We start from the raw sequence: 19,641 nt of genomic DNA on the forward strand, positions 1-19,641 counted from the left end.
CCTTGACCCTTACGCACAGAGATTCTTCCAGATTCTCTGAATCTTTTGATGATATTATGCACTGTAGATAATATGTTCAAACTCTTTGCAATTTTACACTGTCAAACTCCTTTCTGATATTGCTCCACTATTTGTCGGCACAGAATTAGGGGGATTGGTGATCCTCTTCCCATCTTTACTTCTGAGAGCCGCTGCCACTCCAAGATGCTCTTTTTATACCTAGTCATGTTAATATCCTATTGCCAATTGACCTAATGAGTTGCAATTTGGTCCTCCAGCTGTTCCTTTTTTGTACCTTTAACTTTTCCAGTCTCTTATTGCCCCTGTCCCAACTTTTTTGAGATGTGCTGCTGTCATGAAATTTCAAAATGTCTCACTTTCGACATTTGATATGTTGTCTATGTTCTATTGTGAATACAATATCAGTTTTTGAGATTTGTAAATTATTGTATTCTGTTTTTATTTACAATTTGTACTTTGTCCCAACTTTTTTGGAATCGGGGTTGTACAAGGGGCTAACAGGCAGTCATGCGTCGGCAGCTGTATGTGGCTGTGACCTTGTCCAGGTTATCAACCCCACCCTTTGTCTCATTGTAGTCCAAGAACATTTGTGGTTTTCTGTCTTCTCTGGTGCTCAGGACAGCATCTTTGTGCATGGTGCTCATCAGCAGGACATTTTTCACTTTCTTGGGGCAATAGGAGACGACAGTGGCTCTGTCAGTGAAGGCAAACATTGAAGATGTTACCTTCCTGTTCTTCATCACAAGCAGCTCAGAGGGAAGCTCCGGCTTGTTTTTTTCTCACTGTCCCCAACATGTTAACCTTCCTTTTCAGCAGTTCTTCACCCAGGACGTACGATGTAAAAAAAATTATCACATGTAATGTTATGACGGGCGGCACGGTGGTGTAGTGGTTAGCGCTGTCACCTCACAGCAAGAAGGTCCGGGTTCGAGCCCCGTGGCCGGCAAGGGCTTTTCTGTGCGGAGTTTGTATTTTCTCCCCGTGTCCGCGTGGGTTTCCTCTGGGTGCTCAGGTTTCCCCCACAGTCCAAAGACATGCAGGTTAGGGTAACTGGTGACTAAATTGACCATAGGTGTGAATGTGAGTGTGAATGGTTGTCTGTGTCTATGTGTCAGCCCTGTGATGACCTGGCGACTTGTCCAGGGTGTACCCCACCTTTCGCCCGTAGTCAGCTGGGATAGGCTCCAGCTTGCCTGTGACCCTGTAGAACAGGATAAAGCAGCTAGAGATAATGAGATGAGATGAGATGTTATGACCATTCAGTCCTTCAGCCATGTCAAGTACCACCCTCATGCCCTGATTTTTTTTCAGGTGCTTCCCCAGGGGATTTACCAGTGTACACCTGCATATTCCAGGCATAGCTGGACTGTGCATCACATGCTGCCCATATTTTGATACCGTATTTGGCCGGTTTGCTTGGCATGTACTGTCTGAAGGGACAGCGCCCATGAAATGCAACCAGACATTCATCCACAGTCACGTGTGGGCCTGGATTGTAAAGAAAGGGTAATCGCTGAACCCACTTGTTCCATACATCCCGTATTGCTGCGAGTTTGTCATGCTCTCGTCGGCCCTGCCTTGTTTCTCTGTCATCAAAGCGTATGACATGGGAGAAAACATGGACTGTGTTTAGAGACATGGTGGCTGGAAATATTGCCCTTCCAGTGTCAGCAGCCCAAAGGCTTGCTGTTGCTTCGCCTTTTGACTTGTACACTCCTGCCAAAATGAGCAACCCAATGTAGGCTTGCACGTGGGTCACATCCAAGTCTTTCCAACTGTCCCCATACACATGCCTCCCCTCTAAGTTTGTCATCTCAAGTATGTCCTTTTCAATTGATGGTGTTATGAAGAGCTCAAATGCTGATTTTATGTCTTGGACATGGCTGACAGCATATCTGGTGGGGCCTGGAACTATTTTGATGACATTAGCAGCACTAATAATAATAATAATAATAATAATAATAATAGGGTAAACATAATAAGAACATAATAAGCCTACCCTGTTGTTCAAGTGGGGAGACGTACCATAATAACTCTCAATTTTTGGAAGGTAGTGTGTTTGCTGGTGGTTGAGAGACAACAGGAGGGTCAACACTGAGGGTCTCATTCTCATCAGAAGAGGATGCCTCATAATCAGGGTCCTCCTCAACATCATTGTCTGTCTCAGACACATTCTCCTCTATGTCACTTTCATGGTCAAAGACATGTGACAACATCTCATTGACAGAAAACCTTTCCTTAGATGTCATTTTCAGTTGAGAGGGAGCAGAAAGAGAGAGCACACAGAGCACCAAGAGAAATGGTTTAGAAGGCTGCTGTGCAAGCTTTTATATGTTTGCTCCACCTCTTTGTTGTGTGAAGTATCAATATTTTTTGGCAGAAACCATATTTTCCAACCCCCACAGTGTGGGAAATATCAAATTTCTCACAAGAATGATGTTTTCCCCTCCCCCATGTCATGTGAACTATCGGTGGTTCTCGCACTACTACAGTTATGGTTATGTTAGGTTAGGGCCCTAAAGCCTTTGAAGATTATAAAATTGCATGTTATAGTGACCTCAGTATCATCCAAAACAACCAAAACAAATGTGTGTAAAATGTTGATATTTCTTTTATTTTATACAGATAAAACAGCCTGGGGTCAAATTGACCCCAAAGAACACCAATCCATACAACATGTGTACAGGAAATTGAAAACATATCATCATGTTAATTTTATGTTTACCCAGTTTTCCCCATTAAATTAGGAAAAGTAATTAAATATGAAGCAAAAAAAAATATGTCAATCATATATTTAGAGACATTAAACATTGAATGGGGTCAAATTGACCCCAAAGATAATAGGAGGGCTAGTTTAAACTACAGATCCTTTGTCTCCCCTTTTCGTGCTTTCCTTGTTGACCATCCCCCACTAGGTGGAGTCTAGCACAAGGCTTGCGCATTCCATTCGCATTCCATACACACTCACACACTCTTACACACACATTTTCACACACACCTACTCATACACACACCCTCACATAGACACACAAACGCATGATTTCCCTCTCACATTTTAACATCCACTCGCCCCTACACTGTAACATTGGCATATAGCTTATTACTTCTGATCACCATTAGTGCCTTAAATTATCATCATATACACTCGTGATTCTTATTTGTATACATTGTATCACCATTTATATTGAATTATTCCTTGGCTGCTATTGTTGCTATATCTGATCAGTATTAGTCTGCTAATTCATCTCAGCTATTTCAATAAATGGTATCTTTGGAATAAACTGTGTTCTGTCTATTGCTACAACATTCACTGAGTGCCAACCTCTGCCAAACAAGTATTCTAATTGCCTTCGCCCATTTGGTTGTTATATGTATGTTATAGATCTAGAGTAAACATATTACATTAGAGCTACAACACTCAATAAACTATAGCAACATCACCACTAAGTTATTCCAGTGATTTTAATAGTTTAGCTATAAACTATTAGACACTTGAATTAATGATTAATGAATTTATGAGACTGATCCCTTTTAACATGAGACTGATTTGATAAGCCTATTGCACCTGCACAAGTCAAGAGTCATTGGTGTAAGTTCTGATGCCATGGGTGGCATCTGACGGTGGGAGGAACCACTGCAGCTCCACTGGTCAGCTACCGCTCGCCTGAAGCTCGGCAGCCTCCAGCCAATAAGGTGCCAACCCTCCACGGTCTGCCTGCTCCATTAGGTGCTTGGGGATAAGTTGTAAACTGAAGAGCAGACTGTAAGACATGCACCTGACAAACAGAAAAGACAACATGTTCTGTGACTTGCAAGTTGGAATGTTAGAATCATGTGCCCTGGTCAATCAAATTATCCAAAAGAGATAAACAATACCAGGAAGACTGCTATTATAAGTAAAGAGCAGGAAAGGCTCAATATAGATATTACTGCCCTGCAAGAGACCAAATTACCATCAAATGGCAGCATCAAAGAGAAAGTGTACACCTTCTTCTGGTGGGGAAAAGAACAAGAGGAACAGCATATACATGGTGTAGGATTTGCAGTGAGAAACTATCTATTGTCATCTGTGGAACCACTATCAAATGTGTCTGCTCACATTTTATCCATCTGCCTTCAAAGCTCCTCCAGTCCTGTAAACATTCTAAATGTACAACCCTGATTCCAAAAAAGTTGGGACAAAGTACAAATTGTAAATAAAAATGGAATGCAATAATTTAGAAATCTCAAAAACTGATATTATATTCACAATATAACATATTCAACATATCAAATGTCGAAAGTGAGACATTTTGAAATTTCATGCCAAATATTGGCTCATTTGAAATTTCATGACTGCAACACATCTCAAAAAAGTTGGGACAGGGGCAATAAGAGGATGGAAAAGTTAAAGGTACAAAAAAAGAAACAGCTGGAGGACCAAATTGCAACTCATTTGGTCAATTGGCAATAGATAATTAACATGACTGGGTATAAAAAGAGCATCTTGGAGTGGCAGTGGCTCTCAGAAGTAAAGATGGGAAGAGGATCACCAATCCCCCTAATTCTGCACCGACGAATAGTGGAGCAATATCAGAAAGGAGTTCGACAGTGTAAAATTGCAGAGTTTGAACATATCATTATCTACAGTGCATAATATCATCAAAAGATTCAGAGAATCTGGAAGAATCTCTGTGCATAAGGGTCAAGGCTGGAAAACCATACTGTGTGCCTGTGATCTTATGGCCCTTAGAAGGCACTGCATCACATGCAGGCATGCTTCTGTATTGGAAATCACAAAATGGGCTCAGGAATATTTCCAGAGAACATTATCTGTGAACACAATTCATCGTGCCATCCGCCGTTGCCAGCTAAAACTCTATAGTTCAAAGAAGAAGCCATATCTAATCATGATCCAGAAGTGCAGATGTCTTCTCTGGGCCAAGGCTCATTTAAAATGGACTATGGCAAAGTGGAAAACTGTTCTGTGGTCAGACGAATCAAAATTTGAAGTTCTTTATGGAAATCAGGGACGCTGTGTCATTTGGACTAAAGAGGAGAAGGACGACCCAAGTTGTTATCAGTGCTCAGTTCAGAAGCCTGCATCTCTGATGGTATGGGGTTGCATTACTGCATGTGGCATGGGCAGATTACACATCTGGAAAGACACCATCAATGCTGAAAGGTATATCCAGGTTCTAGAGCAACATATGCTCCCATCCAGACGACGTCTCTTTCAGGGAACACCTTGCATTTTCCAACATGACAATGCCAAACCACATACTGCATCAATTACAGCATCATGGCTGCATAGAAGAAGGGTCCGGGTACTGAACTGGCCAGCCTGCAGTCCAGATCTTTCACCCATAGAAAACATTTGGCGCATCATAAAACGGAAGATACGACAAAAAAGACCTAAGACAGTTGAGCAACTAGAATCCTACATTAGACAAGAATGGGTTAACATTCCTATCCCTAAACTTGAGCAACTTGTCTCCTCAGTCTCCAGACATTTGCAGACTGTTGTAAAGAGAAAAGGGGATGTCTCACAGTGGTAAACATGGCCTTGTCCCAACTTTTTTGAGATGTGTTGTCATGAAATTTAAAATCACCTAATTTTTCTCTTTAAATGATACATTTTCTCAGTTTAAACATTTGATATGTCGTCTATGTTCTATTCTGAATAAAATATGGAATTTTGAAACTTCCACATCATTGCATTCCATTTTTATTTACAATTTGTACTTTGTCTCAACTTTTTTGGATTCGGGGTTGTATGCCCCCAGCCTAACATCAGTGCCGGAGGAAAAAGAGGAATTTTACAATGAACTCAAAACTAAACTTGACCAGATCTCTCTCACTGAATCACTCTTCCTGCTAGGAGACTTTAATGCATGTGTCGGTGCTGACCATAATGCCTGACCACATAGCATTGGTCACTTTGGCATCAGGAAGATGAACAAAAATGGCCAGCACCTTTTAGAGACCTGCTCATACTATGACCTACGGTATGTGTCAACAACACCTTCTATTCAACCAAACCCATCCATCAGGTTTCCTGGAGAGACCCAAGATCCAAACACTGGCACCAGTTGGATTTGGTCATCACAAGATTGCACTCAATCAAGGATGTCCTCCATAGTGCCAACTGTGATACTGACCACTCTCTTATTGTTCGCAAAATCCATCTAAGACCAAAAAAGATCCACCACTCCAGGCAAAAAACTACCAAAAATTAACATAAGCAGGACCAAGGTACCAGCCACTACAGCCAGCTTCTGTAATAAAATAAATGAAGCTCTGAAAGAATGTCCCACTGGTTCAGCAGAGGCGAGATGGAACTTCTTCCATGACCAAACATACAAGGTTTCCCTTGAAGTCTTTGGTAAGAGAGACCATAAACAGCAGGACTGGTTTGAGGCAAGCCTTAACAAAATGGAGCCAGTGATAGCAGAAAAGTGTGCTGCTCAAATTAAGTTCAAAATGACACCATAAGTGGAGGCTTTAAACACTCTCAGAGAGGCCAGAAATGTAGCCCAATGCACAGCTCACCAATGTGTCAACAAGTACTAAATGGACCTCTGTGAAAGCATACAACTAGCAGCTGACTGCATTGACATCCATGCAATGTATGAGGGCATGAAAAAAGCATTCACCTCAAGCACTATCAAGACTGCACCTTTGAAATCCAAATCTGGCTTTCTGATCACAGACAAGGGAAAACAGATGGAGAGATGGGTAGAGCACTGTCAAGAACTTTATGCATATGAAAATACAGTCACAGATGCAGCAGTTCACAATATCACCATCTGTCCAATCATGGAGGAGCTAGACCAACCTCCGACTTTGGATGAGCTGCACAAAACTATTGACTCCTTCTCCTCCTACTCAAGCGAGTAGGACGCTTCTTTGCTTTGCTCCTGCTTTCTTGATCTTTATTTCTATACTTTACTTTCTCATTTAATTTCCACTATTTTTTTCTCATTTTATTTTTCATCTTTATAAGCTTTTAATTTAATTTTAATTTAATTTCCACTTTTTTTTCATCTTTATAAGATAAGTTAGTTTTTAAAACAAAATGCCAGGTAGCAAAAAATCCTGCAGAAAATGCATGGAACTAGAACAGAGGATTTCTATTCTGGAATCAAACATTGATGCTCTGCCAAAGATGGACAAATTAAAAGCGATATCTCAGGAAAGGAGTACAGAAACAGTGGCTGAGAATGCAGAGATTGCACTCCGACAGACTGAGGACATTGCAGATCAAGTGGAAGAATTCATCAATCAAGCTGAGCAAAATGTGAGTACAGAAAACTGGCAAATGATGGGTGGTAAGCCCAAAAATAAAAACAGAAGAGTAATTACTTCAACACCAGCTCGTTCTACAAATTACAATAGGATCTACAATGCTATGGAAAATCCACAGCCCATAAGGCTTCAGAACAAATTTGAATGCCTCAGGGATGTGGAAGAGGATTTTTCAAGCGGACAAACACATAGTAAAAAGAGATCGCACCAAGATCGAAGAGCTGTGGGAAGAGGCAAAAAGCAGCTTGTAACACCACCTGATCCCACAACCCTTGTTCTTGGTGATTCCACTGTAAGACAATTAAAAGGTTATGAGATGATTATTTGTTGCCTTCCAAATGCATCCATCTCTGACACCAAAGACAGCATTTTGAAACTCATGTCCGAGCATAAAACTATTAAACATATTGTTGTGCATGTGGGAGCAAATGATGTTTTCAGAGAACAGCTGTTTGTCCAAGATGATTTCAGAAAACTTTTTTCTGAGCTCTGTAAGACTGGAATTCAATCTTTTATCAGTGGCCCACTCCCAGCGAGAGGAAGGTTTGCTTTTTCTCGACTCTTCAGTCTTAACACCTGGCTTGGAAAAACTTGTTTTTCATTTGGTATGAACTTCATAGACAATTTTAACCTTTTCTGGAATCGCAGAGAATTTTACAAGCCAAATAGCACTGAACTCAGCTGGATTGGAGCCAAAGTCTTAGTAGACCATTACAGACTTGCAATCTTTTCTCAGCCAGCATTGAGGAAAACAGTTGATAAGATGTCGCAGACTGACATAGTTACAAAGCCTAAACAATCATCTTTGCAAGTCGTCATCAAGGACACACAGACATCTGACCTGCAAGACTCCCAACATTCAAAGACAGAGGACTCCACTTCCCCTCGGATGGATTTCCCAAATAGCATGAAAAAATTGCTCCCAATGGCTACACTCTCTTTTTCCAGCCCAAATCTGTCGCGACAAGCAGTTTACCCAGTTCATCAAAATTGTGTTCGCCCAGGACTTTCAGCTGGCTACAAATCTTTTTCACCATCCAAAAGATACATGTCATCTCCAATCCTTTCACCCTCAAACCAAATGGAACATTTAGAAAGTCTTGTTTGATGTACTCTGGGTCCCTGCAAATGGGTGTAGTGTTGAAAACCAGCTGGGACCAATGTGCCTATGCCACTCTCTATTCCTGTGTTGATAAGAAACAGAAAACATAGAGCACATTTAACCCTGGGGGTGAACCAATCTAATCTCCTTCCTGTTTTAAAACAGCATCAGAGTGCACAAGCAGATATTACTTCTAGACTTTCTGTAAAGCTAGCTCTTCTGAACATTAGATCACTTTTAAACAAGTCATTTTTAATTAATGATCTTATTTGCAAACACAATCTTGATTTTTTGCTTCTAACTGAAACCTGGCTGGATCAAGCAAATAGTGCTACCACCCTTATTGAAGCAGCTCCCCCAAATTTTAATTTTTTGAATGTTACCCGACAAGGGAAAGGTGGAGGGATCGCAAATATATTCAAAGTCTCTTTTCAATGTAAACAATCCTCACTTGGTGATTTTACGTCCTTTGAACACTTATGTGCACTTGTTACATGCTCTCCTAACATATTATTATTAACTATTTATAGGCCTCCGAGACATTCAGCCAAAGTCTTTCTTGAAGAGTTTGGTGAACTGTTATCAGTCATTTGCTTAGAGTTTGATTGTCTTATTATATCTGGGGATTTTAACTTGCATGTATATAATACTGATAACATTTATGCCAAAGAACTACTTGCAATTATTGACAACTTCAACCTAGTACAACATGTACAGGGGCCGACCCACTCTCATGGTCATACTCTTGACCTCGTTATCACAAAGGGTTTTACTGTTTCTAATACTGTTGTTGACCTGGCCTTATCCAATCATTTCTGTGTTTTCTTTGATGTTTCTATGTCTCCTCACATTCAGAACAGCTCAACAACTATAGGTAGGAGAGTCATAAAAGACAACACTTGTGCTCTCTTTGAGCAAGCTCTCTCTCAGAACTCAACCAAAATGTCAGACTCTGTAGATGATTTACTGGAAATTTTTAATTTAAATATAACCCAAATTATGGATGATATTGCTCCATTCAAAATCAAAAGAGTCAATGATAAGCAGAAAGCACCATGGAAGCAGTACCCGGCTGTTAAACTGCTAAAGAGAGAATGTAGAAAGACTGAAAGAAAATGGCGCAAATCTAAACTTCACATCCATTATCAAATCCATAAAGAGATGCTTTGTAATTATAATTATGAAATTCGTAAAGCAAGACAGTATTTCTTCTCCAACATCATCAGCAGGAATATGAACAATGCCCGTGTGCTATTTTCAACAGTAGAGAAGCTAACTAATCCCCCACCACAATTAGCACCTGAACTTCTCTCAGTTAATAAATGCAATGAGTTTGCATCCTTTTTCAAAGGTAAAATTGATAAAATACGGCAGAATATTCCTCATAATATATCTCAGTTGCAAAAAATTGAAAAACTGCAATCACCAATGACACAGATAGATAACTTCAACACAATGTCAGAATTTTGTTTAATTGATTATGAGACTCTTGAAAAAACTGTACAAAATCTCAGTTCCTCAACATCTGAATTGGACATTCTGCCCACCAACTTTCTTAAGTCTGTTCTTCATCTTATAATTACAGATGTGCTTCAAATTATAAGTACATCCCTGGAGACTGGCGTTGCTCCTGTGTCCCTAAAAAAAGCCGTTGTAAAGCCCCTACTTAAAAAAAAATAATCTGGATCCTTCAGTATTAAATAACTACAGGCCAATATCAAATTTACCATTCATCGGGAAAATCCTTGAAAAAATTGTCTTCAATCAATTAACTGCTTTCTTGATATCAAACAGCCATTTTGATAATTTTCAGTCAGGATTTCATGCCAATCATAGCACTGAAACAGCGCTGATTAAAGTTATAAATGACATACGTCTTAATACTGATGCAGGCAAAACATCGGTCCTGGTATTACTGGACCTCAGTGCAGCTTTTGATACTGTTGATCACAGCATACTGCTATATCGACTTGAACACTGGGTTGGATTGACTGGTAAAGTTATCAATTGGTTAAATTCATACTTAAAAGATAGAAGCTTCTTTGTTACCCTGGGAAATTGTTCCTCAACATCAATGTCCTTGACCTGTGGTGTCCCCCAGGGGTCGATTCTTGGACCATTACTTTTCAACCTTTATATGCTCCCACTTGGGCAAATTATCAATAAAAATTCAATTTTGTATCACTGCTATGCAGATGACACCCAAATTTATTTTGCTCTATCACCTAATGATTATGCCCCCCTTGAATGTCTCTACCAGTGTATCGATCAAATCAATAGCTGGATGTCACAAAATTTTCTTCAGCTGAACACAGATAAAACTAATTCTATTTGGAAAAAAAGATGAAAGACTCAGGATTACCACTATTCTTGACACAAAAGGGATTAAAACTAAAGAAATGGTTAAAAATCTTGGTGTTTTCATTGACAGCGAGCTAAACTTTGACAGTCACATGAAAGCAATCACTAAAATGGCATTTTATCACCTAAAAAACATTTCCAAACTAAGAGGACTTATGTCAAAAAATGATCTGGAAAAACTAATACATGCCTTCATCTCTAGTAGGGTTGATTACTGCAATGGCCTTTTCACAGGCCTGCCAAAAAAGACCATCAAACGACTTCAGCTGGTTCAAAATGCAGCGGCTAGGGTTCTCACACAAACAAAAAGAACAGAGCACATTACTCCAATTCTAAGGTCCCTTCACTGGCTTCCAGTAAGCTACAGAATTGACTTTAAAGCATTGCTGCTGGTATACAAATCTCTAAATGGTACAGGGCCCAATTACCTCTCTGATATGTTGCAGCGGCCTAACCCAATCAGATCTACCAGATCAAAACAGAAAAATTTACTATTAAAACCAGTTGTTAAAACAAAGTATGGTGAAGCAGCTTTTAGCTACTATGCAGTACAGCTATGGAACCAACTGCCAGAGGACATTAAAAATGCTCCTGCTGTTGGCAGCTTCAAATCTAGGTTAAAGACCAAGCTGTTTTCAGATGCTTTCTGTTAAATAATTAATATTGTCTTCTTTACATTTTTTATAATCTTTACTTTCTCTGCATGTTTTAAATTTATTTTAACTTTATTCTATTTTATTCTTTATTCTATTCTGCTGGTTTCTTTTTTCTCCTCCTATTTGAACTACTACTTCATTTTATTATTTTATTTCTACTATTGTTTAATTCTTATTATTTTCTTTTAATTCTTTTAATTAATTGTTTTGGGTGGCACAGTGGTGTAGTGGTTAGCGCTGTCGCCTCACAGCAAGAAGGTCCTGGGTTCGAACCCCGGTCCGGCGAGGGCCTTTCTGTGTGGAGTTTGCATGTTCTCCCCGTGTCCGCGTGGGTTTCCTCCGGGTGCTCCGGTTTCCCCCACAGTCCAAAGACATGCAGGTTAGGTTAACTGGTGACTCTAAATTGACCGTAGGTGTGAATCTGAGTGTGAATGGTTGTCTGTGTCTATGTGTCAGCCCTGTGATGACCTGGCGACTTGTCCAGGGTGTACCCCGCCTTTCGCCCGTAGTCAGCTGGGATAGGCTCCAGCTTGCCTGCGACCCTGTAGAAGGATAAAGCGGCTAGAGATAATGAGATGAGATTAATTGTTTTAGAATAAAAATAAAATTATTTTATGTAATTTTATTTCTCTATTGTTTACTGTTTTTGTTTTTACTTCTGTAAAGCACATTGAACTGCCATTGTGTATGAAATGTGCTATATAAATAAACTTGCCTTGCCTTGCCTTGCCTTAGCCAATGGCAAAGCCCCAGGCAGTGATGGCATTCCTACAGAGGTCATCAAAGCTGGCAAGGACTGCACCCTCCTTGAGCAACTTCACAAGTTCTTATTCCAGTGCTGGGAAGAAGGGGAGGTGCCCTAAGACTTGTGCAACTCAAAAATTATAACTCTGTATAAAAACAAGGGTGACCACAGTGACTGCAATAACTACCATGGAATCTCCCTTCTTAATATCACTGGGAAGGCCTTTGCCCAGGTAGCATTGAAAAGGCTACAGTCACTAGCAGACCAAGTATATCTGGAATCTCAATGTGGATTTAGAGCAGGAAAATCCACTATTGACATGATCTTTTCCCTGAGGCAACTTCAGGAGAAATGCTGGGAGCAAAGACAACCCCTTTATCTTGTCTTCATTGACCTGACCAAAGTGTTCAACCTGGTCAGCTGCAAAGGTCTTTTCACACTATTACATAGGATAGGTTGTCCCCTGAAACTGCTGAGTTTCATCAAATCATTACATGATGATATGAAAGGCACTATACAGTATGATGGCTCATACTCCAACCCATCCCTAATCAAGAGTGGTGTAAAACAAGGTTGTGTTCTTGCTCCCATATTGTTTGGCATATTCTTCTCACTGCTATTATTCACTGCTTTCAAACTTTCAGAGGATAGAATATACATCCACACTAGGAGTGACGGGAACCTTTTTAAGCTTTCCTGTCTCAGAGCAAAAACTAAACGGTGCCAAGTACTGATCAGGGAGCTGTTATTTGTTGATGACACTGCCCTAGCAGCCCACAGTGAAGCTGACCTACAGTGAATGCTTGACTGCTTTGCACATGCCTGTCAAGAGTTTGGTCTTTCAATCAGCATAAAGAACACCAACATCCTGGGCCAAGATGTCAGTAATATGCATAACAACCATATTGGTGATCACACCTTGGATGTAGTGGAGAAATTCACATACCTGGGGTCAACTATTTCCAACAACCTATCCCAAGATGCTGAGCTTAACATCTGAATTGGAAAAGCGGCTACAGCAATGGCCCAACTCTCTAAGAGGGTCTGGGATAACAATAAGCTCACCATCAGGACCAAAATAAAAGTATATCAATCTTGTGGACTAAGCACACTGCTTTATGGCAGTGAAGCATGGACACTATATTCTCACCAAGAACGGAGGCTGAACACCTTCCATCAAAGCTGCCTTCAAAGGATTCTCAGACTGACATGGAAGGACCATATGTCTAACAAAGCTGTCCTGGATACAGCTGGCATGACAAACATGTATGCCATGCTGCAATACAGAAGGCTCTGCTGGCTGGGGCATGTCAGATGTATGCAGGATGGTAGAATCTGGAAAGACATGCTTTATGGCCAGCTTGTAAGAGGAACCAGGCCTTGTGATATATCAAAGCTGAGATACAGGGATGTCTGCAAGAAAGACCTGTCTGCAGACAACATTGACTGTGATTCCTGGGAGACCCTAGCTGTGGATCGCATGCAATGGAAGCAGACAGTGAGAAACTGTATCAAGAATAGTGAGAGAAAAAGAGAAGAACTGCATGCAGCTAAGAAAGAATGAAGCTGATGGCATGCACAGAGTGTATTACCTTGGCGTGGTTTCACCTGTGCAAATTGTGGCAAAACATGCAGTTCGCAGATAGGATTTTTCAGCCACAGCAGGTGCTGTGTGCCCTAACCCAGCACATTTGCCATTGTCTCTCAAGACAAAGGCAGCCCCCCAAAAAAATTTTATATATATATATATATATATATATATATATATATATATATATATATATAAAAGGCGGCACGGTGGTGTAGTGGTTAGCGCTGTCGCCTCACAGCAAGAAGGTCCTGGGTTCGAGCCCCGGGGCCGACGAGGGCCTTTCTGTGTGGAGTTTGCATGTTCTCCCCGTGTCCGCGTGGGTTTCCTCCGGGTGCTCCGGTTTCCCCCACAGTCCAAAGACATGCAGGTTAGGTTAACTGGTGACTCTAAATTGACCATAGGTGTGAATGTGAGTGTGAATGGTTGTCTGTGTCTATGTGTCAGCCCTGTGATGACCTGGCGACTTGTCCAGGGTGTACCCCGCCTTTCGCCCGTAGTCAGCTGGGATAGGCTCCAGCTTGCCTGCGACCCTGTAGAAGGATAAAGCGGCTAGAGATAATGAGATGAGATGTGAGATATATATATATATATATATATATATATATATTCTGGCATGGGCACACTCGGCGCAGGATGAGACATGGTTATGCACATTGATGAGCATATGGGGCCACCAATATTTGGCCCTGAGGAACTGGTAGGTGCCCCTAATGCTAGAGTTGCCCATGGATGGTGAAGTGTGAGCTCGTGCAATGAGAGTTAGCTGTGGAATAGAGGCTGCACTGTCAACCTCTGGAGTGAGCTGTGGAGTGGAGGCTGCCCTGTCAGCCTCACTGGTATCAGCCCCCCACCAAAATCAAGGTGATCCTCCTTCCCTAGAGCCTGGAACTGGGACTTGAGCATAGCACCACATGACTTGGAGTCTTGGAGGCATGTATGTTCAACAATGAGTAGGTACTCAGCCCACTGGCATGCTGGTTCGATGAGCCAGTATATCTTGCGCCCTACCCATAAGTTCTCAGCAGGCTTGTTCTCCACCAGGTTCTCATAAAATAGCCTGCACTGGAGTAAAAATCCATCTGGCAGGTAATCTACTCTATCATTGGGTGCAGGCAAGTCCAAGATACTGAAAGAACCATACCAATCCAGGCTGAGGAACAGAAACCCTGGTATGGTGTTATGTAGCATGCCTGTTCTCCTGCACTGCATGCATAGTGTTGGCAAAGTACTCTGTCAGTAATGGAGTGTGTGGTAGTGGGGGCACAGTCAAGCACCTGTTTGTGAATGGAAGGTGGGCAAAGTGAAAGCACCTGTTGGTAATGAATGTGCTCTCTGTGTGTTTGTTGCAGTGATGGACAGTGGATAAAAGGGGGAGAGGAGGAGAGAGGTGCTTCTGAGCCAGAGTCATGGCTGACTGTTTGTATGCACATTATTTTCATTGGTGATCCGCTGGAATGGAAGTTTTTTGTTGTTATTGTTTGTTTTTAATAAAAATGAATCTGAACTGAATCTGCCTGCCTGTCTGTTTCAGCATCTTCCCCAGTCAGGGAATGTTTACAATTTTACCAAAAGCTAGGAACACTGAAGGGACTCTTCTCAATGGAGTCCTCCACATTCAAGGAGCTCATCCATGCCCTTGCCACTGCCCAACAAAACCAGCACCAGGTGCTGGTTGCAATGCAGACTGAGCAGGAGCAGTGCTTTGAGGCCCTGCTGCAGGCTCAGCAGGAGCACCACCAGGTGCTCCTATGCCTCATCACACCTGCAGGTGCCCCAGCCCCAGAGTAAGGGGGCTTCCCCTACATCACCCTCACAAAGATGGGGCAGCTTGATGACCCTGAGGCCTTCTTAGAGCTCTTTGAATGAGCTGTGGAGGTGTGGGGGTGGCTGGATGAGTAGCGATTGACCGTTCTTCTGTCCAGCAAAGTGCAGCTCCTGGCCCAGCAACTGCCTGTGGACAACAGGCTGGAGTACACAGACTTGAAGTGCACGACCTTGCAGTGTGTCAGCTGCACCCCTGAGCAACACTATCAGTGCTTCCATGTGCTGACACTGGAAGAAGTAGGTTGGCCATTCACCAACGGTCAGCAGCTGCAGGATGCCTGCCGGCAATGGATGAGGGCAGAAGACCATGACATTGAGGGGTCATTGACATGATGGCACTGGAGGAGTTCATCACTCAACTGCCAAGGAGAACAGCAGAGTGGGTCCAGTGCCACTGCTCAGCTTTGCTGAATCGAGCCAATGGACACTTCAAGGACCAGTGCCAGATGATGGAGGTGGGGGCAGTGGTCTGGATCCCTGACATGCCAGAATCTGATGGCACAATCATGATGGTTGGAAGCAGGCAGGGAAGAGGTTCCTCCTTTGGGAGAGAAACAAAACCTTCAATTGATTGATTGATTTATTGATGGGCACAAGCCTCAGGGCATCTTAGAACTCATCTGGGAAAATTGGAAGGATGGGCCTTCTGACAACAAAAATTAAATTCAGTAGGTTCTTGACCTGCACACAAAACTCCACACACTCTGTCACCTAACCCAGGAGAATTTGTACACCAGTCCTGGCTGTACAACAGGGGGGCAAGCATTTGAGAATTTACACTGGGAGCTAAAGCTCTCATATTGTTATCCATGTCAAGCTCTAAATTACTTGCCAAATGGCAAGAGCCCTTAGAAATCACACAGCGAGTTGGGGATGTCAACTAGGAGGTGAAGCAAATAGATAGAGATGGGGCACGGCAGATATACCACCTTAATCTGCTCAAACTATGGAACAATGGGGTCCCCATGGCATTGGTAATAATAGTTCTGGAGAGGTAGGCACTAGAGCTAGAGGCAAAAACAATATCTGCCACATGACCTGCTCCTGTCTCCCGTGGAGTCCACCCATTGCTGTCCCAACTCATGTAAGTTGCCAGGTTGCAAAGGGAGTTTTCTGACATGTTCTCACATCTTCCTGGTTGCACTCACATCAGAGAACACCACATTGAGATGCCCCCAGGAGTGGTGGTGCATAGCCACCCCTATCTCTTAGCTGAACACAAAAAACCTGTAGTTCAGGCCGAATTTAAGGTCAAGGTCTTTTTATTTGTCATTTCAACCATATACAGTTGGTACAGTAAACAGTTAAAATGAAACTACGTTTCTCCAGGACCATAGTGCTGCATTAAACATCACAGGACTACAAGTCTACATATAACAATATAAAGTGCAGGAGTGCAACTAGTGCAACACTACAGACAGTAAATGACACAATAGACAAACAATAAACAGACAATAAATGACACAAACAATATAAAGTGCGGGGCGGCATGGTGGTGTAGTGGTTAGCGCTGTCGCCTCACAGCAAGAAGGTCCGGGTTCAAGCCCTGTGGCCGGCGAGGGCCTTTCTGTGTGGAGTTTGCATGTTCTCCCCGTGTCCGCGAGGGTTTCCTCCGGGTGCTCCGGTTTCCCCCACAGTCCAAAGACATGCAGGTTAGGTTAACTGGTGACTTTAAATTGACTGTAGGTGTGAATGTGAGTGTGAATGGTTGTCTATGTGTCAGCCCTGTGATGACCTGGCGACTTGTCCAGGGTGTACCCCGCCTTTCACCCGTAGTCAGCTGGGATAGGCTCCAGCTTGCCTGCGACCCTGTAGAACAGGATAAAGTGGCTAGAGATAATGAGATGAGATGAGTGCAACTAGTGCAACACTACAGACAGTAAATGACGCAATAGACAAACAATAAACAGACAATAAATGACACAAACAATATAAAGTGCGGGGCGGCATGGTGGTAGTGGTTAGCGCTGTCGCTTCACAGCAAGAAGGTCCGGGTTCGAGCCCCGTGGCCGGCGAGGGTCTTTCTGTGTGGAGTAGGCTCCAGCTTGCCTGTGACCCTGTAGAACAGGATAAAGCGGCTAGAGATAATGAGATGAGAATATAAAGTGCAGACACAAGCAACATAAGGTGCAGCGCTGAGTGTGCATATTAAGGTAGTATATGAAAGGAAATACATAAATGTAAACTTTGCATGCGTGAGAGACACTGTAAACATTGTAAGGCAATTGTGCATTATTGTCCATTGTGCAAAGATTGCAGTGTGAGTGGTATGTTCAACAGTTCATGAGAATCAGTCCAAGTTGAAGAGTCTGATGGCATGAGGATTTCAAGGAGTGTATGAAAATTGAATAAATAAATTTAAACCTTGTGTGTGTGTGTGTGTGTGTGTGTGTGTGTGTGTGTGTGTGTGAGAGAGAGAGAGAGAGACATTGTAACCACTGTAAGCAATAGTACAATACTGTCCACTGTGCAAATACTGCAGTGTGAGTGGTGTGATCAACAGTCCATGAGAATCAGTTCAGTCCCTCAGAGTTCAGGAGTCTGATAGCATGTGGGAAGAAACTGTTGCAGAGTCTGGCTGTGAAGGCCTGAATGCTTTGGTACCTTTTTCCAGATGGCAGGAGGGTGAAGAGATTGCGGGAGGGGTGTGTGGGGTTGGCCACAATGCTGGTGGCTTTCTGGATGAAGCATGTGGTATAAATATCCATGATAGAGGGAAGAGAGACTCCGATGATCTTCTCAGCTGTCCTCACTATATGCTGTAGGGTCTTGCGATCTGAGACGGTGCACTTTCCAAATCAGACTGTGATGCAGCTGCTCAAAATGCTCTCAATAGTCCCTCTGTAGAATATTGTGAGGATGGGTGATGGGAGATGGATTTTCCTCAGCCTCTGTAGGAAGTAGAGGTGCTGCTGGGCTTTCTTGACTATGGAACTGGTATTGAGGGACCAGGTGAGGTTCTCTGCCAGATGAACAGTGAGGAAATTGGTGCTCTTGATGTTCTCTTGATGCACAGTGGAGAGTGGTCACTCTGTGTTCTTCTGAAGTCAACAACCATCTCTTTTGTTTTGTCCATGTTCAGAGACAGGTTGTTGACTCTACACCAGTCCGATAGCTGTTGCACCTCCTCTCTGTATGCTGACTTGTAGTTCTTACTGATGAGACCCACCACAGTCATGTCATCAGCAAACTTGATGATGTTGTTTGAGCTGTGAGTTGCTGCACAGTCATGAGACAGAGTGAACAGCAGTGGACTGAGCACACAACCCTGGGGGGTCCCAATGCTCAGTATGGTGGTGCTGGAAGTTCTGCTCCCAATCCGGACTGACTGAGGTCTCTCAGTCAGGAAATCCAGGATCCAGTTGCAGAGGGAGGTGTTTAAGCCTAGCAGGCTCAACTTTCCAATTAGTTGCTGAGGGATGATTGTGTTGAATGCTGAACTGAAGACAATGAACAGCATTCAAATGTATGTGTCCTTGTTGTCCAGATGGCTAAGGGCTAGATGAAGGGTGGTAGCTATGGCATCATCTGTGGACCGGTTATGGTGATAAGTGAACTGAAGGGGGTCCAGTGATGGAGGCAGCAAGGTCTTTATGTGCCTCGTGACGAGCCTCTTGAAGCACTTCATAATGGTGTGTGTAAGTGCAATGGGATGGTAATCATTGAGGCAGGACACTGAAGACTTCTTTGGCACGGGGATGATGGTACTGATCTTGAAGCATTTAGGAATGATGGCATTGCACAGGGAGATGTTGAAGATGTCAGTGTCGACACATCCTCACATCCTCTGAGCACTTTACCAGGGATGTTGTCTGGTCCAGCAGCCTTCTGTGGGTTGACTCTGCATAGAGTTTTCCTCATGTCAGCTGTGGTCAGACACAGCACCTGGTCGTTGGGAGGAGGGATGATCTTCCTCACTGCCATGCTGTTCTGTTCTTCAAACCATGCATAGAAGCTGTTTAGTGCATCTGGAAGGGAGGCATCACTATCACAGGCAGGTGGTGTTGTCCTATAGTTTGTGATGGCCTGGATGCCCTGCCACATGTGCCGTTGT

General features: G+C 42.7%; 1 pseudogene; it reads right to left on the bottom strand.

Moving 5' to 3' along the window:
• Nucleotides 1-515: 515 nt before the first annotated feature.
• LOC132886299 (piggyBac transposable element-derived protein 4-like) lies at nucleotides 516-1,660 on the bottom strand (annotated as a pseudogene).
• Between the last annotated feature and the right edge of the window lie 17,981 nt (nucleotides 1,661-19,641).

Source organism: Neoarius graeffei, chromosome 5 (genome assembly GCF_027579695.1).
Source record: "Neoarius graeffei isolate fNeoGra1 chromosome 5, fNeoGra1.pri, whole genome shotgun sequence".
NCBI classification, from domain to species: domain Eukaryota; kingdom Metazoa; phylum Chordata; class Actinopteri; order Siluriformes; family Ariidae; genus Neoarius; species Neoarius graeffei.